We start from the raw sequence: 26,524 nt of genomic DNA, 5'->3' as shown, positions 1-26,524 counted from the left end.
GCTAGCCTAGGACAAAGTTCTCATACTGAAGAACCGAACTGAAACATGGAAAGAATCCAGGTTCAGGTTGATGTCACTGAATCACTGAAATGATCAGCCAAGTGCTTCCCTTCCTCCAGCCTTCTTGACCTGTCAAATTTTCTTCAGTGCCACTTCAGATTGGTTTTTCTGTTTCTTGTAGCAGAAGCAACATCATTGACGGGGTCCCTGTCTCCATGGGCTTACAGCCTCTTTCGACCTCTTTGTCAGCCATAGAGAATGGAGTCAAGTGGCCTCATACTCTGAAAAAACTGAGCTAAAGCTGCTGAAGTGTCTAGGCTGCATTGCTGGATTGTCGTTAAGGGCCCCCAAGTTCTGCTGCCCCAGGGGAGTCTTCCCCGTTCCTGCCATTCACCCCAAGGCTGTTTTTACCAGAGGTTACTTCCAATCGTGGACGAATGGAGCTTGTAGGAGCAGCAGGGTCAGGGCCTCAGAAAAGTCTCTGCAGGCGCCCCCAGAACTAAGTCAGACATGGAGGGGTGGGATCTGGGGTGCAGGAAGTAAGAAGAATAAGGCCATTTGTCAGGGCTGAGCTTCTGGGTTGGGGAGAGGCTGACAACAAGGGGACACCACCACTGGGGGCTCCTGGAGGGACAGAAACCTGTCTTATTCATCTGAGCTGCCCTGTGCCGGCAAGTTCAGCTGTGTGCAGGGGACATGAGTCCAGTAGATGCAGTCGTTCATTCATCAACAACAACTTTGTGCCATTTTGTGCTGAGCAAAGAGATACTGTCCTGAGCAGGACAAGCAAGGTCTCTGCCCTCTGGGTCCTTATGAGCAAGTTGGGGCAGAGGCATGAACATAAACCAGGAAACAAATAACTGATTAACCAGCCAGCTAACTAGCTAGTAACGGACGAATATTTGTAGTTAATAATATGTGGTGCAAAGCATGACAGGCTGTGTGTACTGTGGGAAGGGAATATTGCAGAGGGTGGAGGGCGTCTAGGCAGGGCCTCACCAGGCCAGAGTGGGGAGGATGAGAGGAAGCCAGGCATCAAGACTGCAGCAAGGGTAGTAGGGGGAAGAATTGCCAGATCAAGGCTCCCAAGGAGGGGGTGGGGGTGTCTGGGAACTTCTGAGGGGCCTGAAGGCTGAAGAGGGTGATGGGGGCCAGCTTCCTCAGCCGTGTGGACCATGGTCAGGCGTCTGGAGAGATGGCTGAATGGTTCTGAGTTCTAGATTGTTAGTCCGGAGCATCTATATCCTTCTCTATCAAGGTCATCATTAGTACCAGAGACCTAAACATAAGTGTGTTTGCATTCAGGGACTAAAGCTCACGGTTGTGGCAGAGGAGAACACAACAGGTTGAGAGCAGGTGAGAACCAATGTCTGGGGCATCTGCTTTCGTCATCCCGCGGCTATGACCTGTGGTGTCTGGGACTAGGGCTCTTTCTGCTTCATCCTTCTGCCTGCTCCCACATGCCTCTCACCTTTGTGTGTCAACCAGAGCTTAGGTGGTTTTGCCCTGGAGGCCCTGCCACCCACCTCACTCCCAGTGCTCCCTTCCACACAGGCCTCCTGGTGGGGAGAGATGGTGGACTTCATCCAGGAATGATGACCTGACCCTCCATGGGAAGCAGGACCAAGAAAGCTTGGCCCTGGAACTCTCCTGTCTCCATGCTCCCTGGCCTTCCCTCCTACTGGACTCATCTGCGTCTGCCCAAGCAAGGTCATCCTGAGCTCCCAGTTCCTGGACCTTGAGCTCCTGGCTTGGCTCTCTTTCTCCAAATGACCCCTGGCCCAGTTACCCTGATTACCTCAGTTGCTAGTGCCACCCTTCTCTCCCCAGCTGAGGATGGATGAAGATGGTTTTATTGTTGATTCTTTGCGACCCCATGGACTGCAGTGCTCCAGGCTTCCCTTTCTTTTGCTTTCTCTTGGAATTTGCTCAAACTCATGTCCCTTGAATCAATGATGCCATCCAACCATCTCATCCTCTGTCGTCCCCTTCTCCTCCTGCCCTCAATCTTTCCCAGCATGAGGGTCTTTTCAAATAAGTTGGCTCTTCCCATCAGGTGGCCAAAGCATTGGAGTTTCAGCTTCAGCATCAGTCCTTCTAATGAGTATTCAGGGTTGATTTCCTTTAGGATTGACTGGTTTGTTCTCCTTGCTGTCCAAGGGACCCCCAAGAGTCTTCTCCAACACCACAGTTCAAAACCATCAATTCTTTGGCAATTCTTTTTTAGAAAGCATCAATTCTTTGGCACTCAGGCTTCTTAATAGTCCAACTCTCACATCTGTATGTGACTACTGGAAAACATAGGCTTTAGAAGGCTTTAGTTTGGCACCTCTTAAGGACAAGACTTAACAAAGAAATGAAAAGAGGCACAGAGGTGAGGGCCTGGCTAAAATCTCAGCATCCAGGTCGATGGGGCTGGGAGGCTTCCCTGGCCCTCTGAGCTAGTCTCTGGCCCTTGGAGCTGGACGTGGGGCAGGGCCTCGATGCCTCCCTGCAGAGTGGGATGCCGAACTGACATGGGTTCATGGTGGGCTCAGCCCAGCTGGCTCCTCAGCCTGGTGTCATGAGCCCTTGGTGAAGATGTGATGTTGCGGGGTCGCTCCTTGTCTCTCCACTTCTCTGAGTCCCTGCCCGCTCCCTGGGGCCAGCCCCTCCTCTCCCCCTCCTCCACACTGAGCATCTCCTTGCCCCCTTCCTGCTTCCTCTCAGAATAGGCCTCAGGCACAGCTCTGGATCAGCCCTGCCCGCTCTGCCTCCTCATTTGGCTCCAGAGTCCCTCCTCATCCTGGCCAGCTCTGCAGACCCTTCCAGGCTGTGAGGAGGCACAGGTGCCATCACCTGGGTGACCCGCCGTCACAACCTCCCAAGTGCAGGGAACCGGGTGGAGCGGATGGCTCAGCCTCTGCTGGTTCGGGCAGCGGCAGCTTTACTGCCCCTCTGTGGCCAGCCAGTGACCAGCCTCCATCCCAACTCCTTTTCTAGAGCCTGGGTAGGGAGTGAAGGAGCTCGCATCAGCACCTGCTGTGTGTGAGGCTCAATTTAGGTCTATCAGATGTCCGTGGAGGGCTCCCCATGTGCCAGGCACAGGGCCAGGTGCGACACTGCACACCAGTGGCTATGCAGACCACAGAAGTGAGAGTGCAGGCTAGGACCGAGGCCTGGGGGGCCCCCTGCACTCACATAGGCCACCTGCCTGCCCCCCACTCCCAGTGCATCACATGTACCAAAAGCTACCACCGAAGACTCCCAATAACTGAGTGAAACCTGCCCCTTCCCAGGGGCCTCCAAGGCCCCGTAATCCTGCCCACCACCACTCCCCAGCATCCACTTGGAGCACAGCCATCCTTGACCTGAAGAAATGGGTTCCTGTCGGGGTCTTGCTCCTGCCACTGCCTCTGTCCTGAGCTGTCTTCCCGGGGATCCAGCAGCTCCTCCCTTGCATTGTCAGCATCTCAGGCTTTGGCTGTCCACTGAGGGAGTCTGTTGATGACCACATTATTTAAAATATCACCTCTGTGTTAACCCTCCATCCCTTATTGCATCTCCCACCATATTACTTGAAATAATATTAGCTAACTGCATGTTTGTTCTTTGCTCCTTGTCATCTTCTCCAGACGTGACTCCTGTGAGAACAGGCTCTGTGGTGCCCTCAGCATTTGAGGCAGCTTCCCAGGTGGTGCTAGTGATGAAGAACCTGGCTGTCAATGCAGGAGACATAAGAGACGTGGGTTTGATCCCTGGGTCAAGATGACCCCCTGGAGGGCATGGTAACCCAGTCCAGTACTCTTGCTTGGAGAATCCCATGGACAGAGGAGCCAGGTGGCTCTTCTGAAATTGCAGAGTTGGACACAACTGAAACGATTTAACATGAAGACTCAAAATGCTGTGGAGAGCATGAGTGAAGGAATGGGTGGGTTGGAAGATGGGCCAGTTGGAACATCAGATTTCCCAAGAAAGGGAGTGTTGCACCCACAAAATATGTTTCAGAAGAATCTAGGCTGTAAAAGATAAAAACACTATAAAACCGATTGAAAAAACCCATAAAACCTATTTAAAATGCTATAAAACCAATGGATGAAAAGAGAGGAGAATATTTTCAAGATCTTGGAGGATCCTCCCAAGCCAGACACAAAATGCAAAAGCTATAAAATAAAAGGTTGATAGATTTGACTCCATAAAAATAAAAAGCCCATACATGGCAAAATTACACGAGAAACCAAGTTAAAAGATATTTGACTCAAGAAAATATTTAAAACATGTACAATGGACAAGAAATTAATAGTACAACATCTAAAGAAATTCTGTGAGCCCACAAGTAAGACATGTCCAACCCAGTAGAGAAAAATGGGCAAAGGAGAGGAAGGGGTAACCCAGAGAAGGAGACACACTCTTAGCCATTGAACAATAAAATAGGTCCCTACGCTCACCAGTCACTGGAAGAAGCCACTGGGGACAGAGCTGAAAGGATGGGAAGGGGTGCACTGCTGGGGATGCAGGTCCCTGGTGCCACAGACACGGGACCGGCATGGTACCTGCTGCCAGCGGGAAGGCGACCTGGGCAGACTTGGCCACATTTAAAATGCATGCTCCTTGTGACCCAGAAATTCCCCCTTTAGGAATCTTTCCTTGCAAAATGCCGAAGGTGTCCCATGCCTTGGTGTCTCCTCTAGCATGAGAAGACAGCAGGGTCACCTGTGTGTCCCAAGGCAGGAAGGTGGCCGCATGACAAAGAATTATACAGCTGGCGATGAAACCTCCGCTCTGATCCTGAAAAATGTTCTCAGCTTAGTAAGTGAAAATAAAAGCAAGATGCAGAAGCACAGCAATTGCAGGACCCCTTTTGTATGTTTAAAGTCCTGCACGTGCATTCATGAAGAAGCACACACACGCCTGTGCAGGGAAACCTCCATGGGGGGCAGAGCTCTGTGGGACAGGGGCGGGGAGGGTGGAGGGGTGTGGTTCGAGGACTGACTTTTTGTCTTTCCTGTTCATTTCTTTATCATAAACTTCTAGCAACTAAAATATATTACTATTGTGATTTTCCAATAAGGGAAAGATAACTCATTGAGGAAGGATGCAGCTGGGGTGTGTGATGCTGGTGGGTAAATTGGGAGACCTGAGGATCGTGGGCTAGCTGAAGTGCTTGGGTGTCTACAGGGCACCTTTAGGGCAGGTTCACTCTCTGTGGGAAACAGGTAGCAGTCTTCCCTGGAACCCCAGGCAGTGGATTCCTATATCCCTACATCTCTGTTGCCTAGAGAGAGATGAAATCCTGAGGTCCAGGGTGGGAGGCAGAGGAGGGCCGACCCCAACAGGAAGTAGAGACCCCTTTCCTGGCACAATCAGGGACAGTAAGATGTGGCAGGACCCCAGCTCCTGCATCACCCTTGCAGCTCAGCGATCTTGAGACACGTGCAGCAGTTCCTGTGCAGTGTCTTCCCACCCCCGAGGATTTGGGGTACCCCTTCCCAGGACGCTAGGGCCCTTCTCTTTTCATAGATGCAGCCACAGTGCATGGTCCACACTTGGGATGGCCCAGAGGTTCAGTTCTGAACACGCTAATGTAGAGATAGGTACCAGACCTCAGGGCAGATGACCAGCCCACAGCGGGTTGAGTGCATCTATGTTCAGGGCAAAAGCCCAGCTGGACCACCTGGGAGCAGACCTTGGATGGGATTAGTCATGAGCTGGTGAAGACACCCAGGGCCGGGATGGGAGAGAAGAGCACTGGGCTCAGGATGAAGGCCTGGGTCATCTGCATGTACAAGACTTGCTGTCCAGTCGCTCAGCCGTGTCCAACTCTTTGCGACCCTATGGACTGCAGCACTCCAGGCTTCCCTATCCTTCTTTATCTCCCAGAGTTTGCTCAAATTCACGTCCATTGAATGAGTCATGCTCCAAGACTGCATACAAGCCTGAGATAACACTACGGATGGTAATGATTACTGCTGTGTTGAGCCCAAAGGGAAGGTCTCCAGGAGGGGAGAGGACTGGCTCAAGGTCATCCAGATAGCTCCTAGGTCTGCCTGCCTCCAGAGACTGCCAGCTGCTCCCTGGTCACCCCACTCTGTGTTTCTATGTCAGACCTGCTATCTCATCTTTGTTTTACTGCCCTTCCCCACAACAGCTAATGTGATTGAAGACAGCTAAACTGTTTTGTCTTTATTTCTGCCTCTGACCTTGGTCCCTGCGGTCAGGGAGCTGATCAGCTGGAGATTTGAGAGGCTGGGAAGAACTGGGAACAAATGGCAGAGGCAAATGCCCCGGCTGGGGCAGTGGGCAGATGTGCTGGTGACTGAGGCCCTTGCTCTGTGCTGATCAGGCAAAGGGGCCAGGATGGTGGTGCCTGCTCAGGAGGAGCAGGGGGAAAGAGGCCATGCCAGGGCAGCAGGAACTCTGGCTGCTGCCCATAGACTGTCCTCTTCCTCCAGGCAGCCTTCCCTCATTCACCCTGTCAGCCCCTCAAGGTGGGCTCCATGACTGCCTTGTTATCTATGGAGGGATTAAGAATAAAGGCTGCCAGAGCTGGGCCAGGCCTGTTTGATGTCACCTCTTGACCTCCTGACCACCAGACATGTGGAGGCTCCCATATTTGCTAAGCATTTACACTCACATTTTTTTCTACGCATTTTCACTGAAGCCTCACAAGCACTGTATGAGTTGGATATTATAGACCCCATTTCACACAAGGAAACAGAAGGAAGGTCAATGAAGGTCACCAAGCCAGTAGAATTCTGACCCCAGTGATCCCCCCACCACCAAATCTTGGCACAGCCCAGCCAGCCCACCTGGGGAGGACTGGGCACTGTCTGGCAAGTCTCTCCTGAAAATGGCACCCACCCTCTTCCCTTCTTGTCATATTTGATGGACTCTACCATGACACTTTCTACATTTTGGCATCTTTGCAATCTGAGGGCATTTTACAGTCTTTGTCAGGCCAGGCTGCTCTTGTGACTATTGTCTTTTCCTGGCACACACATCAGAACTTGCAGGATAGGTGTCAGTGGCTCAAGAGAAAATTCTGGGACCAGTAGCAGGGCATTTTTAAGACAAGGTGCTGAGCTGTTGTACTTTGGCTGGCACAGAGAACAGGACCAAGTGGATGAACCTGACTCAGACGACTCTTGAGTCATGAGAGGTTTTGAGGAGTTGAATGCTGAATACCAAGCAGTTCTGGGTCTGCTTGATCTGGGGTGTCTCCATTCACATCTCATGGGGTGCTGCACATGCTCACAGCTCTCCAGTCCCCTGCGGGATGGTGGTCCCATACCCCAGAAGCCACACAGCCAGTGTGCAGCATCCCTCCGAAGGGCTCCTGTCTCATCCCAGAGGAAACAGGAAAGATGCTCTCTCACCCACCCAGGTGCCCACAGGTGGCAAAGTGGGAGAATTGGATGGTTGGTCTAACAGTCTGTAGGGCTGACAATTGTTATCACTTGGCTCTGAGAGGAAAGCAGAGAGGAGAGTGAAGCCTGGGACCACAATCTGGCACCCTCTCTGAAGCTGGCACCCACAGCCCTTTGTGGGTGTGGCTCATGGCTCTGTCTCCAGGGCCCCATTCTGAGCCCAGTTCATGGAAAGCATTCAGTTAATGTTCACTGAATGAATGAAAATTGCACATGGCTTTGGAGTCTCTATGACATGGGTTCAAATTGCACACCAGCTCCTGCTCTGAGCCTCAGTTTTCTCATATGTAAAATGGGGATAAGATGTCTTCATGGTAGAGTAATTGGGAAGGTGAATGTCATGTTGTACATAAAGTACTGGGCTTTGTGGTCAGGGATTGACTAACCGGGATGGAGAGGAACAATTCATGAGTCTGGTTATCACAATTTATCACAGCATGATGGTGGGACAAAGAAGTAGGCCAAGGGTGAACTTAAGTCCTGGCTGCAAAGGAAATTTCCAGAAGCTCCACACAGCACTTGTGCTTACCTTCTACTGGCTAATCCCACAGCCATACTTAGGCACCAGGGGAAACACGGTCTACTGTGAGTAGCCTTGTACCTAGCAAAATCCAGGCTTGTGTTACTAGGAAAGGTGGGATGGTTCTCCACACATAGCTACACGGCCTCACGGCCTCATCTCGTGTGAGCCTCAAGAGGCATGGTATATTGGCTCCGTGGCTCAGAGGAGACAGCGAAAGCCCAGAGAGCTTCCATATGTGTGTGTGAAGACTTAATCGGTGAACGACTGAGCATCCATCCCTATCTCAGGTTTGCCCCTGCCCCTGTTCCGTGCCTCTGTGAGGGTCTCAGAGAAGTCCAGACACCCGAGAGTCACCCCTCACCTTCTAGGTTTCCTGCTACTGGAATGGACCAGGCAGTTTTCCCTCTTCTTCAGAGGTGGGAGCAGGGCATGATTTGGCCCCTGTGATGGTGGCTGAGGACACCTAGGGGACACAGAGTTTGGTAGAACCCCAGGCCGGTGGGGGTAGCATCCTGGGAGAGAGGAGAAGGTGGGGTAAGGGAGAGGAACACCCAGGGGTGGAAGAACTGCTCCCTGAGGCAGAGAAACCCCCACAAAACCAAACAGATTTCACCCAGCGACAGGTTACTTATTAGCTTCAATGTAGACAGCATCACCCTTGGCCTGAACGCGGAAGTGGCTTTGTCTCTAGAGCCGCCTTGTGTGTGGAGATACATCTGGGCTTGAGAATACCACAAACAGGGGTATTTTGGTTCTTCCTTGTTTAAAGAGATGATCCTGCTGCTGCCTGGCCCCACCTCACCCTCCAGATTGGAAGCTATGTGACCCTCATGGAAGGAATTCCATTGGACACCTCTAGCCAGATTTCCAAGCTGAAGGGAACACAGGAGCCTCCCCAGGGCCAAACCCATGCTCCGAACAGCTGGGGACGATGTTCTGTCCTGTCCCTCCAAAACAAAACTTAAACTGAGCAAGGAATTGCTTTCAAATCAGATATGTGTTGGCACATGTCTGTGTCCTGTTGGTTAGAAAACATGTTTTTTTGTTTTAAAATCAGATTTCCCTGGAAAGAACAATGGCATAATCAAAGAAGACAAGTGTTTGGTGGGGCAGAGAAAACAAACTCCTTTGCCGAAAAAATCTTGAGGTTTGGCGAGTGCCAAGCTGCTCATAGCAGCTGGCTCCTCCAGCTTGTGTCAGAGGACAGGGCTCAGGCCTTATCAAGGGTTGTGTTGTGGCCTTCAGAGTCCCTTAGAGGCCCTGGGGCAAAGGATCCCAGGGGCAGTGTCAGTGACTGGCGTCTCACAGCTCCAGTCGACCTCTGCTCCTGCTGAGCTGCGGCACTGCCCGAGGCTACCCTGAGGGTCTGGGATCACTGGGGTGATCCTGGACATGAGAGCTTCTGAGAATGCACCCCCCACGCACACCAGGCTCTCGAGGCCCCTCAGAGGAGGGGCACCTCCATGCGACCCAAGGCACTGGCCACAGCTAGGGACACCAGACTTGGAGCCTTGACCCAGAGCAGCTGTCAGTAGCTTGGCTTGAGCACGTGGCCCAGAGCCCAGTGTCTGCCCAGCCAAATAGATGCTCCCTCTTGGGGCTTTTGGAAGCTAAACACACAGAGAAGGATCCAGAGAGTGACAGGCTGAGAGCAAGCAGTGTGCAAAGGGCGTGGGGCAGCAGTGATCCTGGGCGGGGGGTCGTGGGGAGTAGAGGAGTTAGGAAGAGCCAGAGCTGAGACACAGCAACTGAAGCCAGGGCCCAGGGGCAGCCAGACGTGTGGCTGGACCTCCAAGACTCCTCTCCATGGACCATAGTCCTGGCAGCTCCCTCAGACAAGCTAAAACCCCATGCTCTGAGCTATGTGCTTAGCTGTAACCATCATATGTGCTGAAGGGGACATTTTCAGAAGTTGAGAACAGCAGGCATGTACACAAAGGATAGCTTATTCCTTTCAAGAGTCCCTTCCCCACCTCTTCCTGGAAGCCCTCCCTGAATACCTCTCCACCCACAAATCCTCACCTCTCGATCCACAATATCCTTCCTTGGAGCATCCGCAGGACTTGTCCCCAAGGGTTCCTGCCTCTTGCTACAGCCCAGCTTCTCATCTTCATCTTCCATCCCCTGAAAGGCAAGGACTTCTCTGGCAATCTGTGGCCTCTGAGCATGAGGCCTGGAGCATGGCGGAGGCTCAGGACTTACTCATAGGTGGGCTAAAGGGTTCACCAGCACAGTCTATAGGAGGGGCTGGTCTGCAGACAGTCCCACCCATGCCCCCAGAGAACACCAGCCCCAGTGGCCTCTTTGGACAGAGATGAGAGCTCTCTGTGGACGTTACTCTTCATGGAGCCAGCAGGGCAGCCTTTAGCCTGGGCCTGAGGACTGGAGGTCTTGACGATTGGAGGTGGGTGGCAGAGCCCTGCTAGAGAGAAGGCTGGTGCTGAGGAAAGAAGCAGATGCACAGGCCAGGCTCAACGCTGGACCCCCACCCTGGGAAGTTGGGGAACCTTTCTTATCTCTCGGAGCTCAGTTTGTGCTATTAGCTTGCAAAACTGGGAAAAGGAAGAAAAGGCCCTTAGGCTTGCCTTGAATAGGGAGTGGAGCTGAAGACCCCAGCTCAGGAGACGAGACACTGCCAGGCCCCCCACCCCTCCACAGCAAGGGCCCACTGCTCTGCACGCCCTGCCTTGCTCCACACTCTGGTGTACCTGTCCACCTCCCTGGGAGACTGTAAGCCTCCTGAGGGCAGGAGGGCCCAAGCATATTTTAGTGTCCCCAGCAGGCAGCACCAGGCCCACCTGGAGGAGATAAGGTTTGCCGGATAGAGACAGAGGTGAGGCAGGAAAGGGGAGCAATCTGATCTCTGGGGCCCCTGGTGGTGGCAGAATGGAGTGTGGGGACTGGGCTGGGGTGGGCTGGAGAAGGGTCCCTGGGGATGCTGAAAGAAGGGCCTTTATGAGTACCCCCTGATGGCCATTGGTAGAAGCTGCCAACCTGACATCACTCACAGAGGTTCACAAGCACACGTGCTTCTGAGCCGCCCCTTCCCCTTAGCACATGCGTGTGCAAGCACATGCGCACACACATACACACACACACACACACAGAGGCACATGCCCATGTGAGCAGAAAGAGCTTGAGCAGAGGCAAAGAGCCAACACTAAGCTTCAAGTAAGGACAGCCAGTGAGGTCTGGCCCCTGACGTCATGAAGGAAGCCACCATCACCAGGAGTGAGATGAGGTTGGAAAGGCTTTGTCATTCTTTCTAGTCACATGTCTGGCCCATGGTAGATGCCAGGAACTTGTAGTTAATCGATTCTCACAATAAGCCTGTGTGGTGAGCATTCCTCTTCCGTTTGGCAGATGAGCAAACTGAGATCTCAGGCAGTTATGATTCTTGTCAATGCTTAGACACTGCTACCTGTGGATGAAAAGACTCGAACACAGGGCGCTTGAGTTCTGTAGTCTATGCTCTTTCCAGCCCTCAACCCCCCTTCTGCAAAGTGGCCTGGACAAGGACATGGAGATGGGACTCAGGAACACCTGGGGCCATGGAAACCTTGTCACCTGGCTTTGGAGTGACCACCAGCCCTGCAGATGAACCTGCTCGAGCTTCATCAGGCCGAAGGGGTTTGCCAGTTCCTCCAAAGGCCCCAAAAAATCAGGTCCCTGGGATGTAGAATCAGCATCCTTTGTCATTTTTATATTCATACTTTTGGGGGAAAAGGAATGAAAATAAAAAGCAGCTGTAAGCCCCAGTGATGGGTGTAGGGGCCTGTCAGCTGTAAGTTGGCCCATTCGTGATGGGCCAACTGCATTTGGCCCAGCACGATCCCTGCTGCCAAGCTTGTCAGTGAAGCGGCCATCAGAGTGGGTGGTGCTCCCATATCCAGCCACGTACAGCCTGTGCTCTCCTCCCTTGGCCATGAGGCAGGCCACAGCTATCCCCATGCAGGGCTTTGTGACTAGGAGTGACAGTCACCACAGGAAAGACGGAGGGAGGCAACTCTCCTTTTTTCCCCATTTGCTTGTTTATTCAAATATGCATTTAGTACTTTCTTTTTTTTTCCCTTAGGCAAAATCTTTCTTTTTCGAATTTTTACTTTATATGGGAGTATGCAGGAGACCCCAGTTCGATTCCTGGCTTGGGAAGATCTGCTGGAGAAGGGATAGGCAACCCATTCCAGTAATCTGGGGCTTGCCTGGTGGCTCAGCTGGTAAAGAATCCACCTGCAATACAGGAGACCTGGATTTGATCCCTGTGTTGGGAAGATCCCCTGGAGAAGGGAAAGGCTACCCACTCCAGTATTCTGGCCTCTATAGTTCATGGTGTCACAAAGAGTTGGACACGACTGAGTGACTTTCACTTTCACTTTCATAATTGATTTCCAATGTCGTGTTAGTTTCAGGTATACAGCAGAGTGATTCAGCTACATGTATACATACACGCCCTCTTTTTTGGATTTCCTTCCCATTTAGGTCACCACAGAGCACTGAGTAGAGTTCTCTGTGCTATATAGTAAGTCCCCTTTGATTATCTATTTTACATATAGTAGGTAGTGTGTGTATTGGAGAAGGCGATGGCACCCCACTCCAGTACTCTTGCCTGGAAAATCCCACGGATGGAGGAGCCTGATGGGCTGCAGTCCATGGGGTCACTAAGAGTCAGACACGACTGAGTGACTTCACTTTCACTTTTCACTTTCATGCATAGGAGAAGGAAATGGCAACCCACTCCAGTGTCCTTGCCTGGAGAATCCCAGGAACGGAGGAGCCTGGTGGGCTGCCGTCTATGGGGTCGCACAGAGTCAGACACTACTGAAGCGACTTAGCAGCAGCAGCAGCAGTGTGTGTATGTTAATCCCAAACTCCTCAATTATCCCTCCCCTAAACCCCTCCCCTTTCCCCAGGCAACTCCACTTTTGAAGACCCAATGGCTTTGCCATAGAGTCCTGGAAACCCATATGGTCATCTGCCATCCACAGAGGCACCAGGGAAAGTGGAGTGAGAGACTGCCCACTCTGGAGAGCATATAAGGGCCTGTTCAATCCTGTGTCGGGGAGAGACACAGAGGAGAGTGGCCAGGGTGCTTGGGAGACCTAAGCTGCAGCAGCCACCAGGCCAGGATCTAGGCCCCCACACGGTGGGACTTAGCCAGGGTGTGGCAGGGTTGGAGGGTGGGACACCACCACAGAGTCATGGCCTGGCCCCTCTTGGGCTGATGGGTCCTCACGTTAGCCTCTCATTCTCCAAGAAGGGAGTTTTGTCAACAGCAGTGTGGTGACTGGCCAGCAGGCCTGTCACCTGTCTGTGCTCCGCCTGCACGCACATCCAAAGTCTCCACAGCCCTGGGTGACCGGGTGTTCTAGGATCGGAAGTCTGCTCTGGAAGGTGATGGTAGGGCAGCCTGAATTGCTGTAGCACAGAGACTCTGACATGTAACGGTTCAAGCCCAAGAGAGACACATCACTCTCTCATCCAACAGTCCAGAATGGAGGCTCCAGGTTGGCAGGGGCCACACAGCCCTTCGGGGATCCAAGCTGCCTGTGTGCTGAGATCGTCAGCTCTTGGGGCCTCAAAAGCCACCCTGGGTGCCGTGTGCTGCCCCACACACCCTCAAGAAGCACAGAAACTGAGTTCCGATCTACCTCAAAGAGGCACTGGTCCCATTTCAGTTGCTCAGAGATCCAGCCCACAACGGGCACGTGGTTTGTCCCGAAAACCGTGGTCACAGCAGGGGACTGTGGGGAAAGAGCAAAGGACTTGTATCTGACTCTGGGCTCCAGGCTCCAGGCTGCGCTGGGCTCAGGGAGTCAGGGTGCAGAGAGAGAAGATACGAGCAGATGAGCCCACAGGCACAGAGCAGCGAGGAGGCTGAGAGGACTGCAGGGATTGGGACGGGGCCAGGTGAGGGGTCACCTAGAGGGTGGCAAGAGGATCAGGGCGTCAGAAAGCCCAAGCTCCTGTCTGAAAGGGCAGCTGCTATTTATCAACAGCTGCTTGGTACCCACAGGAACTGGAGCCTAGGGTGGCCCAGTCTTCTGATTTATCTTGAAATGCAGGGTGTATATCTGTGTATGTCTGTTTGTGTGCACATGTGACAGAGTGTGTGTGTGTGTGTGTGTGTGTGTGTGTGTGTGGATGTGAAAGAGAGAGAATGATATCTTGATTTTTCAAATACTGTTTGGAGGCTGAGTGAAGTTTGCCTCAGGCAAGTCTGAGTCCTGGGCGCCCCCTGCACCCTGAACAGTGGAGACACATCAGGCACTAAATGATATGATTCAGACACAGACGACCAGGCAGGCAGAAGTGTCTGGAGCCCAGGTTTGTGACCAAGAAGCCTGTTCACTGTATTGGGTCAGCCTCTTTCTTCCAGATGCCTGTCATCAGTACCTCATTTAATTTTCACAAGAAGTCACTGAGATGGAGTGGGAGTTTGGGGTTCACAGATGCAAACAAACTACTATATTTAAAACAGAAAACCAACAAGGTCATTTCCATTATGGTTTATCACAGGATATTGACTATAGCTCCCGGTGCTTAAGATCATTAGTTCCTTAACACAAAACTTTGCTCATTCATTTGTTCACTCACTCACTCATTTAATCAACAAATACTTTCTAAGTGCCTACTACACACAGTGGTAATTAGGAGTAATTAGGTTTGGGGTGTAGTTATGATATGGGGCTTTCCTGGTGGCTCAGATGGTAAAGAATCTGCCTGCAGGGACTGCCCAGGTTCAGTCCCTGGGTCAGGAAGATCCCCCGAAGAAGGGAATGGTCACCCAACCCAGTATTCTTGCTTGGAAAATCCCATGGACAGGGGAGCCTGGCAGACACGACTGAGCATCTAACACTACTACTACTGCTGCCACGATACAGACCCAGAGTGACAGTGGCTCGAACAAGGCAGAGGACTAGCTCCTGTCATTGTTCATTTTATGGGTCCACTGATGGGGCTATGGGAAGCCCAGAGAGCTGGTGAAACATTATTTCTGAGTGTGTCCATGAGGGTGTTCCTGGCAGAGACTAGCGTTGGGATCAGTAGACACTCACCCATGCAGAGAAGAGGTGGCACATCTGCCATCCATTGAGGGTGAAGAACAGAAGCAAAGGGAAGGTGAATGGTGTGTTTGCTCTCAGTTTGAGCTGAAACATCCATCTCCTGCCTCCAACACCAGTGCTCGGGGTCTTGGGACTTCAGACACACACCACTGGCTCCTCTGGTCCCTGCACCTCTGGGTTTGGACTGGGATGGCACCACCAGCATCCCTGTGCGCCAGCTTGCAGGCAGCAGTTGGTGGTACTTCTTGGCCCTCCATAACTACATGTGCTGATGCTTAAATATTTCCTCTTAGGTGTTTTGTATATCTATATGGGCTTCCCAGTTTGCCCTAGTGGTATAGAACCTGCCTGCTAATGCAGGAGATGTAAGAAACTTGGGCTCGATCCCTGGGTTGGGAAGATTCCCTGGAGGAAGGTATGGCAGTATTCTTGCCTGGAGAATCCCATGGACGGAAGAACCTGGAGGGCTACGTTTCACAGGGTCACAGAGTCAGCATGACTGAAGCCACTTAACATGCATGTACTTATGCTTATATGCCCCATTGGCTCTGTTTCTCTGGGGGACCCTGATGTTGACAATCTGTGTTGTCAAAGTCCCAGCTGGCATGTCGCTCAGACCCCACTACCTTGTGACTCAGCCCTTCTGGAGTGAAACCCATTTGCAGGGCCCAAAGTAGCCCCTGCCTCACCCCTGCCTCCTACCAGGAGAAGAAATGCAGGGGGATGGGCACAGCTGGCAGTGGTTCCCTTCCTGCCCAGTTATATCCATTGGCCAGGACTTGGCTCGTGACCATGCCCAGCCGCAAGGGGGACTGGGAACGGGGTCCTTTATTTGGGGTGAACACAGGTCAAGTTAAAATCAGGAGATCTGCCACTGCATGAGAGAGAATGGGACAGAGAATGGGTGATAATTAGCAAGCACTGACAAAAATGATGGATAAAACAGATGTGCTCCTGCCTTGAGGAGACTCATGGTCAGATGAACGTCAAATGACAAATGACCTCAAGAGTTATGCCTCCCACTGAGCTGAGGGATACCATGGAAATGCACAGGGAGTGCTAACAGGGGTCAGGCAGGGCAGAGATATCAGAGCAAAGACATGCAGGAGGATAGGCTGGGGGGAGGGGACTGTGGGGGCAGTGAAGAAGTTCCCACCAGGCAGAGAGAGGCAGGAACTTGTGGCCACCAGGAAGGTGTCACTTAGAGGATTTGAAAGAAGGTTGCTGTGGCCAGAGTCCTATGAGCAATGAAGGGGAGCAGGGGGGCCATGAGATGAGATGGGGTGACTCAGGTGGACAGGGCTTCCTTCCCAGCAATGGTGGAAGCTTTGATGGAGAGGGTGACTTAGCTGCAATGGAGATCATTTCACTTTATTGCCTGTTTTTTCTAGAAACGGGGATCCTGGAAAGTTTACAGGGATGCCATGGGGGAAGTTGTCCCACTGGCAGTGGGGACAGAGGGCTTGCCAAGCTCTACTCTACTCCATGCTGGGCATTCTAGACCAAATGAGAATCACAGGATGTTGGATTTGGGAAGATGCAGAGAGCATCCAGCCCAACTCCTCTATGGTCCAGGCAAGGAGGCTGAGCACAGAGAGGGAAAGATACTCAGCCAGGTCACCCAGCAGGGCGGCGGCAGAGCTGGAGCCAGAACTGATGCCTTGGCTGTCAGCAGGATGGAACAAGGCTGCTTGGGCTGGGGTCATTGGGTTGAACGGGTGTCACCTGGTCCCTGGGAGCTACCTGTCTGAAGCAGCTCCAGAAACTTAAATCTGCTAATTAATTTCTAATTCCAGCCCTAAGCCATAAAAATCAAACCACATACTGAGCTGTCCACAGTTGCCTGACAGCTGGCCTGTCTGATCCTGGCTGTCTGCTCACAAATTGGTATTAGTGGCACCAAGAGCAGATTAATGTGGTGACCAGGCACCCAGCAACTTGACGCCACCAGCTGGGCTGCTAAAGCTGCCAATCTCCCCCAGCTGCCAAGCGGCCCAGGCACCCACATTTCCCCAACCTTGGGTGGAGAGCAGTCCCAGGCCCAGCAAGGGGTGGGTCTTCCTTTGGCCACCAAGAGTCCAGCAGAAGATACATGAGAAGGAGCAAAAAGCATGATCAGGAAAGCCAAGATTTCAGGGTTAGTAGAGCACTTCAGGGCCAGTGGGGGCCATGAACATTCATCATCTGAGCCAAAGCCCACATTGCACAGCTAAAGAACTGAGCCCAGAGAGGTAGGTGCTATGCCCAAGGTCACGCAGCACAGGGCTGGAACTCTGACTCCTTCCCTGTAAGTCTAACGTTTTTTTCTATTCCACCACTTGGAGGATGGACCTTTCCCATCCTGAACCTCTCTTTTATGGATTTGTTCATTTATGGATGGTCAATTAGCATCTCCTGAACCCCTCCTGCTTGCCAGACACTGCACTGGGCACTGGGATATGGGAAGTAATCCTTGTGGAAAGGACTAGAGGCCTGACAGTGTCATTCATTGAAGTTAGTACAGTGTTCATTGTAGAACAAGGGGAAGACATCTCAGAAGGGATAAATGATGATGTGGGTTGCATTAGATAGGATTAGAAAAGAACATGGTAACAATAGAGTAAGCAAAGCATCTGTCCTGTTAAATTCCAGGGCCAGTATGGCAATTTTTAATTTGTAAAGATCCAGGAGATGCATGCTTCTTGCACCTTCCTGCATCACTACCCCTAGAGAAAAGCTGTGGTCCTCTAGAGCCAAGATCGCCTAGAGCTCCAGCCATCACATCTGTATTCCAGGCGGCAGGATAAGAGGACAGAAAGGAAAGAGGCAAACATATGGTCATCAAAACAAGGGTTACAAGAATGTTCAGTGTCAAGAACTACGAATGGGCTGAGATTTTACTCAACATGAAGGCTATCACGTCAGCCTGCCACTGTTTTACAGAGGTTGGCAGAAGATCCAAGAACCATAGACTTTATTACTCACAGCACAGCAAGTAGCAAGAGCATTAGTGTATTTGCGTCAGTTCCTCTTATTCTGAAGTCTCAGGGGGCAACGCGGATGGGACCAGATGGATGCAGCACATGTAGTGAGGCATTACAGGAGAGGAACTCTGACTTAGGGAACCTGGAGCTTTTATAATGGGGAGTAAGCACACCTGCCCTTTGCTCCCCTGAGAGACATGTTCTTTTACAAGACTCTTCAAAATAGAAACATCCTTGAAAGGGCAGCTTGTCCCTCACTTACAGTAAAAATGTGAGAGACCCATGGGGGAACTGTTTCTCAATACATGCAGCTTTATTCATAATAGCCCAAGCCCAGAAATAATCCAGGGTCCTTCACCAGGGGCATGGATATACTCATGCAATGGACAATCACTCATCAATAGAAACTACAAGGGTGCCCCTCAAAAACATGATGCTGACCTAAACCCATCAGTCACAGGAGTATATGTTGTATGAATGATCCATTTAAGTGAAATTCTGGAGCAGGAAAAGCTAATTAATGGTGAGAATCAGAACGATGGTTGCCTAGCAGTGGGAAGAAGGTTGAGGATGGACTGGGAGAGGGTGTGAGGAAACTTTCTGGGCTGCTGATTCTTAATATATTTGTCGGGACTCACCAAATGTACACTTGAAGTTTGTTCATTTCATTATATGTAAAAAGTGTACCTCAAAATATTGTAAACAAATATACACTGACATATTTGGAAGAAAGTATATTGGTGCTTGCAATTTACTCTAAAATGAATCAAAAATATTAATAGTGTTGTTGATGGAAGGATAGGAAGGATGATAGATAGGTAATAGATGGTAGATAGCTGGATAGATCATATAGAATCTAGGGGATGGGTATGTAAGAGTTCACTATATAATTATTCCAATTTTTCTATATATTTTAAAATTTTCAGAATAAAATAGGGGATAAAAAGATGGGGCAGAGGTCATATATCAGCTGTCCTTTTAGAAAGCTCCCAGAAGCTGCCACAGGACAATATTGCTCACACTCTATTGGCTAGAAACTAGTCACATGGCAATCAACTGCAAGGGAGGCTGGGAAATGTAGTTCTAGGTGAGTCTGGATCTTGGTAATACTTCTAAAACTGAGAAAGGAGAGAACAGATATTAGAGATCAATCTGCAGCCCCTGCCACGAGCATGACTGCTCTCAGTACACACAGTGTCTTCATGCGAATTCAAAAAAGGCAGGCCCTCCTCTGGGCTCATGGGCCTGGGGCTTGGGGATAGCTCTGAGTGTAGAGCATGGGGCTGGTGCTGGCCTCACTTGCCCCCAGGCCAGATGTTCTCAAGTGGGCGTGACCTGCACAGCATGCACTATAGTTCACTGTAGTTCAGTTGCTCAGTTATGCTCGACCCCACGACTGCAGCATGCCAAGCTTCCTTGTCCATCACCAACTCCCAGAGCCTTCTCAGACTCATGACCATTGAGTCAGTGATGCCATCCAACCATCTCATCCTCTGTCATCCCCCTTTCCTCCTGTCTTCAATCTTTCCCAGCATCAGGGTCTATTCCAATGAGTCAGTTCTTTGCATCAGGTGGCCAAAGTATTGGAACTTCAGCCTCAGCATCAGTTCTTCCAATGAATATTCAGGACTGATTTAAGCATACAGCATAAAGTTTGTCAGCTTTATTTATTAAAAGAAAAGATTGACCACTTAACTAAATAATTTCAGTTTAATTTATTTCAGAAATCCTTTGAGAACAAAAATGAATCTGTTTCTGTGTTGGTTTGGTTTCCAATAAGAAAGCTATATGTGACAGACATAAAAAACAGATTTGTGGTTGCCAAGGTGGAGGAGGGGTGGGAGAAGGATACATTGGGAGTTTAGGATTAGCAGATGCAAAGTATTACATTTAGAATGGCTATACACAGTCTTAATGTATAGCACAGAGAACTATACTCAATACCCTATGACAAACCATGACGGAAAGAATATGAAAAAGAATGTATATGTGTGTATATCTGAGTCACTTTGCTGTACAGCAGAAATTAACACAACATTGTAAATCAACTATACTTCAACAAAAAGTAAATTAATTTTTTTAAAAAGAAGAAAATTACATGTGAATATCAGGAAGACAGTGTACTGGTTCCCATAGTCCATACCTTTGCCTCTGGAAACCCTCAATGTGACCCTCCACAGACATCTGGAGAACACTTTAGAACAAAAACAAAAACAAAGCCCCTTTTTTCTCCCCTTCCAGCATCCAGTCCCTCACTCATGGAGTTGTCAACCACCTGGGGAACGTCCCTCCCAGAGCAGAGGGGTTTCCCACTGAGTTGTCTGGTTGTCCAATCCCAGGTCAGACCCCTGGGCCAACAACAGGCAGCACGGGGAAATCAATCCCTATAGCTGAGACTGGAAGAAGTGAGTTGTGCTTTTTAATGTTTCTGGAATGTGCTTGGAGATTTGGAAAATGGAAGCACTTGAAGCACGTTGCGTAACCCAGTGGCCTCTAAGCAGGAAGATTGTCAGTGGGCTTTCCACATCGTGTATCAGTAGTTTATGTCTGGGCTACACATGGGATCAAAGCAGCCTGGAATTTTTCTGGAATGCATGGGGTAACTCCAGGCTTGACTTGTTTGATGCCAGAGAGACCAGATTGCTCTGGGCCTGGCTCAGAAGCAGAACAGGAAGCCCTGAAACACAGAGTGTGTGTGTATGGTGGGCAGCAGAGCCTCCCACATGTGCAACCTGGAAACCTTTCTTCTCTGTGGAGATGTGCTGCCCTGTAGGGCAGAATAAGAACTCTCAAAAGCAGTTCCCCTTCTCAGCCTTACATTTCCTTAGAAACGTGTCATCCTTCACCCATCTCTCTGGGTCACTCCAGAAATGACACTTTCCCAAGGCTACGGGGAGATGGAGCAGACCCATCTATTGTCTGGGGATTGCTGTGGCCCTTACCTGGTCTCCCAAGTTCTCCTTTTCTCCCTCTACAACCTGGTCTCCACACACAATCAGAGTGATTATCAAGAAAACCCTATGTCGGCGGGGGCTGGAGGTGTAGGGTAGGGGCCGTTCATGACATTTCCAGGTGGGAGTCTGAGCCTGTGGGCCATGTCAGCAGATGCTGACTGATCGACAGCAGAGGGCAGGAACTAATACTTGACCTTAAAGCAGCAGGCTGGTAGTAATTAAGTGAGAGACGCCATCTATAAAGAGTCCTCTTTCAAAAATTGCAATCAGACATTTGGTCTAATGTCCCAAGTGGCTGTACAAGCAGAGAAGACGAATCATCACCCAGTGGTTCAGTATGTACTACAAGGCCCAGATAAATCTCCCCTCACCTGACTGCAGTGCACTGACCCAAAGAGATGGAAAATGGCCCAAGTTTACTGAAAAAAAGCAGCTGCTTCTATGTGCTTTCTTCCAACACGCATGTAAAAATGTACACACATCTTAGCTCCAATGTATTTGGAATGCAATCTACAGGAACAAATTCAGATGGAAATGTAATTCCCCTTTGGAACTGGCACATTTTGTAAAATCAGGGCTTAAAGATAAAATGATTTAGACCTGAGAAAAAAGCAAAAGCAAAAAAAAACTTTATGTTAGAATGGCAGGTTGGGTCAGTCCTCTGCTCAGAATCCTCTGCAGGTTGAACACCCTGCAGAGATGTCTCAACTTTGAATCATCCTGGCTGCCACTGAGAATCCCAGGGCACTTGGTGACTCCTGACACCCAAACAAGGAGGCCGCAGTGTCAGCCAGCGCCCCAGCATCAGCCAGCTCCCCAGTGCCCATCCTGGCCACTCACACCCCTTTGCTCCCACACACCAGCCTCCCTGGCCTCCTGGGTGGCTGCCCCAGGGCCGTTGTCCCTGCCCTGACCTCCTTTGGTCTCTGCTCACATGTCACCTCCACAGACAGCTCAGCTGTCAGTCCTATCCTTTCTTTTTGTTCATTATCCCTTGAGATAGTCTCACTCCAAGTCTCCCACCAGGGCCTGGCATCTTTGGTTTTGTTCTGGAATCCTCTGAGTCTAGAAGAGTGTGAGCACAGAGTAAGAGCTTCATTAAGTTTCTCAAATCAGGAGAAATGAAGAAAGGTTGGAGCTGTCCCTGGAATAGCAGAACCCTGCCTACAGAAGCATTTTTCCCTGGTGACCAAGGAGAGGGGAGGGTGTTGGAGGAGGGTGTCTTAAAAAAAAAAAAAAGGTATAGGAGGCACCAACAGTGGTTATGTGCTGGGTCAGGGCTTTGCCTGCTCACCTGTGTGAACCTTTCAGCCTCCTGACTTCACCTGTACAGTGGGTATAACTGGGCTTGCTTCTGAGTGGGAGGAAGTGAGACTGAGCCCCATTCAAGGCTCAAGAGCATAATTATGAGTCATGAATATGTAAGCTCCAATCAGCCTGTGCTCAGTCATGTCTGACTCTTTGAGAGCCTATGGACTGTAGCCCACCAGGCTCTGTCCATGGAATTCTCTAGGCAAGAATACTAGAGTGGGTTGCCATGCCCTCCTCCAGGGGATCTTCCCAATCCAGGGATCGAACCTGGAACTCGTGCATTGCAGGCAGATTCTTTACCATGTGAGCCACCAGGGAAGCCCTTAACTGTTTTAGATACTCTTCAATTACCTGCTTTCTGTAATAATGAACTCTTACAGCAGCCCAGAGAGGCATAGTTTGTGGCCTGAGGATCCTGAGATTCAGGGCTAGAGCCTGGACTAGCCACTAGAGTGGTAACCCTGCTCTGCTTGGAACAAGGACCACATTAATTTCTGTTTAGCATATTAACTGAGCTAAATGGCACCCCTTCTGGGAACAATGAAGATGTCCTCAGGCACCTAGGCCTTTGGGATGGCCTTCACACTTTGACATCAGACCTTCATTTTCTAGATGAGCTTGACCAACTCCATGTCACAGGTAGAATTTGCCTCCTCTTGGGGTCATTGGCCCTGCACCTTCTGTTGGTCAGGCTGTGGCCAGGCTAGGGGATCTGCAGCTACACCCTTCCCTTTTCCAGACCTTTGCACATCCACTTCCCCGTCCATCCCCTACCTGACTGACACTGCCCTCAGGCCCAACTAACACCCACCCCCCAGCCCCGCCTGCACTGCTGCCTTCAGATTGTCTCTGGGCCCACTGTGGAGAGGGGCTGTTCAACACTTGCCCAGCGCTTTCCTGCCCTAGGGTCCCTTCCTTAGGACCCCAGCACCGCCACCCTCCCCTCTGCCAGGGTTGGAACCCAAGCAGTTCCCTGACTCTCCTTCCTGACACCCATGGCTCTGCACGTGCACAAAACACCTAGAGACCTTGCTCTAATGCCTTGCCCCTGCCATCTCCTCTTTCGGACAAGTGCCCTGAATTCTCTTTCTTACTCCAACTCTGGCCCTGGGGATCTCCGCCCCCAGCAAGTGCTAGAGGGAGCCTTGGGAGGTCCATAAGATCCCGTCACTGCACCCCCAGCACCGGCTGCCCCTTCAAAGCCTTCTTGCATTCAGAAATCTGTGTGTTTTTCTGGACCCCATGGTCCAGAAAATTCCAGGACCTCATGGAATTAGCCTTCTTGCTGTCCCTTGGCATATTCCAAACCTCTTTTGGGACGGAATATTTAAGAGGAAACCTGAAAGACAAGGGGAACCAGCCAGCTAAAGAGTCAGAGAAACAGCGTATCAGGCAGAGGGAATGTCAAGAACAGGGGCTCTGAGGCAAAAAGCCCCCAGCAGCTTTGGGATTGCCCAAGGCTTCCCTGATAGCTCAGTTGGTAAAGAATCCACCTGCAATGCAGGAGACCCTGGTTCAATTCCTGGGTCAGGAAGATCCACTGGAGAAGGGATAGGTTACCCACTTCAGTATTGTTGGGCTTCCCTTGTGGCTCAGCTGATGAAGAATCCGACTGCAATGCAGGAGACCTGGGTTCGATCCCTGGGTTTGGAAGATCCCTTGGAGAAGGGAAAGGCTACTCACTTCAGTATTCTGGCCTGGATAATTCCATGAACTATATAGTCCATGGGGTCGTGAAGAATCAGACACAACTGAGCAACCTTCACTTTACTTCAAGGCCTCTGTGGCTTGGTGTGCAAGGTGAACACAGAGAGAGGAAAGGATGGAGGATGAATCATGGCCAGTTGGCTTAGATAAGGAGTTTGGATTTTAAGCAGGAGTATGCCTGGATGTGATTTATGTGTTCATGAGCATTTACCCACCCGAATGAGAATATTGGGGTGCTTCCTTAGTTCATCCTCCAAGAACTCCTCTGCCTACCCCCAACATGCACATACACACACCCCTTCCATCTGTCCCCAAGCCTCTTGGATTCACACCCCAAATTCCTTCTGGCCAAGCCAGTCCCTCCTGTTGCTTCTGCTATGATATCTTCTTAGGCTGAGTGACAACAGCCTAGGAACTGCCCCCTGTCCCCCATGTCCCAGTGACAACCTCATTTGCTTACCTTCAACTCAGGGCTCCCGCATCCAGGATCACCATGCCCCTTCACCTGCTCTAGTCACTGGAGCCCAAGCTCAACCTCAGTGCAAAAGTCAAGGGCTCATTTGATTGTTCCATGCAGTGCAGCAGCAAGGGCCCAGTGCTGCCAGACATTGAGACATTTCAGGGGAAGTCTGAAATCCTGATTTGTATGGGAAAACTCCCAGTTTTAAAACATTAGCTCAAAACCAAAAATGTTTTAATGCTGGTAGAACTAAACAAATGCCATGGAGCAAAGTTAGTCCGGGCCTTCTGATTGGCAGCTGCAAGCACGACAGCTAGTCCAGCACCTCACAATCAATCTGTTCTTCAATCAACAACCCGCAAGTTGGGACTGCTCACTGCGGCCAGGCATTGAGCTGAAGTAGCAAGAGATTCAATATCCTTGTTTTTCTCCTGGTCCTTTAAGGCTTTTATGATTTCATTTAAACCTTCGGTTCACGTAGAATTTATTTTGGTGTAACATATGAAGTGAGGATCTAAATTCATTTCTTTTACAGATGGGTGGCCAATTGTCCCAATACCAAATATGGATAAATCTTGTTTTTAAAATGCCAACTTGACTATATAGTAACTTCCTATATATATTGGGTGACTTCCTATCATTTCTAAATTATATATCTCTCCATGGGCTTGTACCATACTTTTCATTATTTTAGTTGTATAATAGATTTAAAAGACATGGAAATATCTGATGGAGTTATCTCTGCTCTTTACATTTCTTTTTCAAACTTTTCTTGGCTAATCTTGCTTGGGTATATTTCCACATCAACTTTAGAATCAACTTGTCTAGTTCTATGAGAAATCCTCCTGCTGTTGTCATTGTGATTATGTTACTGTAGTTAGGGAGAACTGACATCTTTATAAGACTGAATCTCTTTATTCAAGTGTATGGTGTAAGTTCATATTTGTATTCTTCAGTAGCATTCAAAAAGTTTTCTTCACATAGATTTTTCACTTTTTAAAAGAATTTTATTGTTAGGTTGCTTTTGCTAATGGAATCTTTCTTCCATTGTATTTTAGTACTAGCTAATTGTATATTTCAAAGCTATTGATAATAGAAAACTAACTTTGTACCCAGTTACCTTACTCAATTTTTTTGTCATTTTCAATAAGGTTTTCAGTTGTTTCCTGTGGGCTTCCAAGCAAACAGTCAGACAATCTTCAAACTAGCAGGTCACCTCCTCTTTTTCAGGTTGATGCCTCTTTCCCACTTGACTGACCGGGACTCCAGTAGATAGTGATGGGGTTGCGGTATTTCCACTATCTCCCCTGGTTTCAGATCCAAATATATAGAAGTCAATTTATGGCATTATTCGTGTATTCTAACTTCTTTAAAGCTTTTTTTTAGAGGGCAAGGGGCATATGTAGAATCTTTGTTCTCCAACCAGGGATTGCCGCCCCCCCGACCACCCCTCACAGTGGAAGCATAGAGTCTTAACCACTGGACCATCAGTTAAGTCCCCCTCAAAACTTTTTTAAAAATCAAAATAAATATTGAATTTTATTAAATCATTTTTTAGAACACTAGAGATAAAAATTCTAGAGATTTTAGAGACTAAAAAGGTCTCATAATGAGAATCATTGGACTTCTTAACATCAACCCAGAATACCAGATGCTGATACCAGAGAGCTGCCTTCAGAATTCTGGGGGAAGATGATTTCCAACCAAGATTTAGGCATCCAGCCAAACTGTCAATCAATTATCCAATAACTGAAATCCCATATGCAGTTTCCAAGGAAGCTACTGGCGTACATATTACAACAAAATGAAGGGAGTCAACTAAGAAAGAAAATGGCTTAGGATCTAAGAAATAAGGAATCAACACAGGAAAGAGGTGAAGGGAATTCTCAGGCTAATGATGAAGAGAAATGTCAGGACTTCCACTAGACAGTGGCCAGGAGAACAACTGGTCAGTTAGGAGCAGGAGGACAGAGTTCAAGAAAAATATAGAACTTACAGATTACCAGATATGTTTGAATGTATTGCTAGATGTTTAGACATGTTTGTGGGATGAATTAATGATGCTAAAAGAAAAACAATTAAATGAAAAACAGGTAATTGCTAACTCCGGGGGTGGGGGAAACTGTAGAAGATAGT

The sequence above is a fragment of the Bos indicus genome, chromosome 2 (assembly GCF_029378745.1).
Source record: "Bos indicus isolate NIAB-ARS_2022 breed Sahiwal x Tharparkar chromosome 2, NIAB-ARS_B.indTharparkar_mat_pri_1.0, whole genome shotgun sequence".
Classification (NCBI taxonomy): Eukaryota; Metazoa; Chordata; class Mammalia; order Artiodactyla; family Bovidae; genus Bos; species Bos indicus.
The sequence above is the reverse complement of the archived record's forward strand: the minus strand, read 5'-3'. Positions refer to the sequence as shown.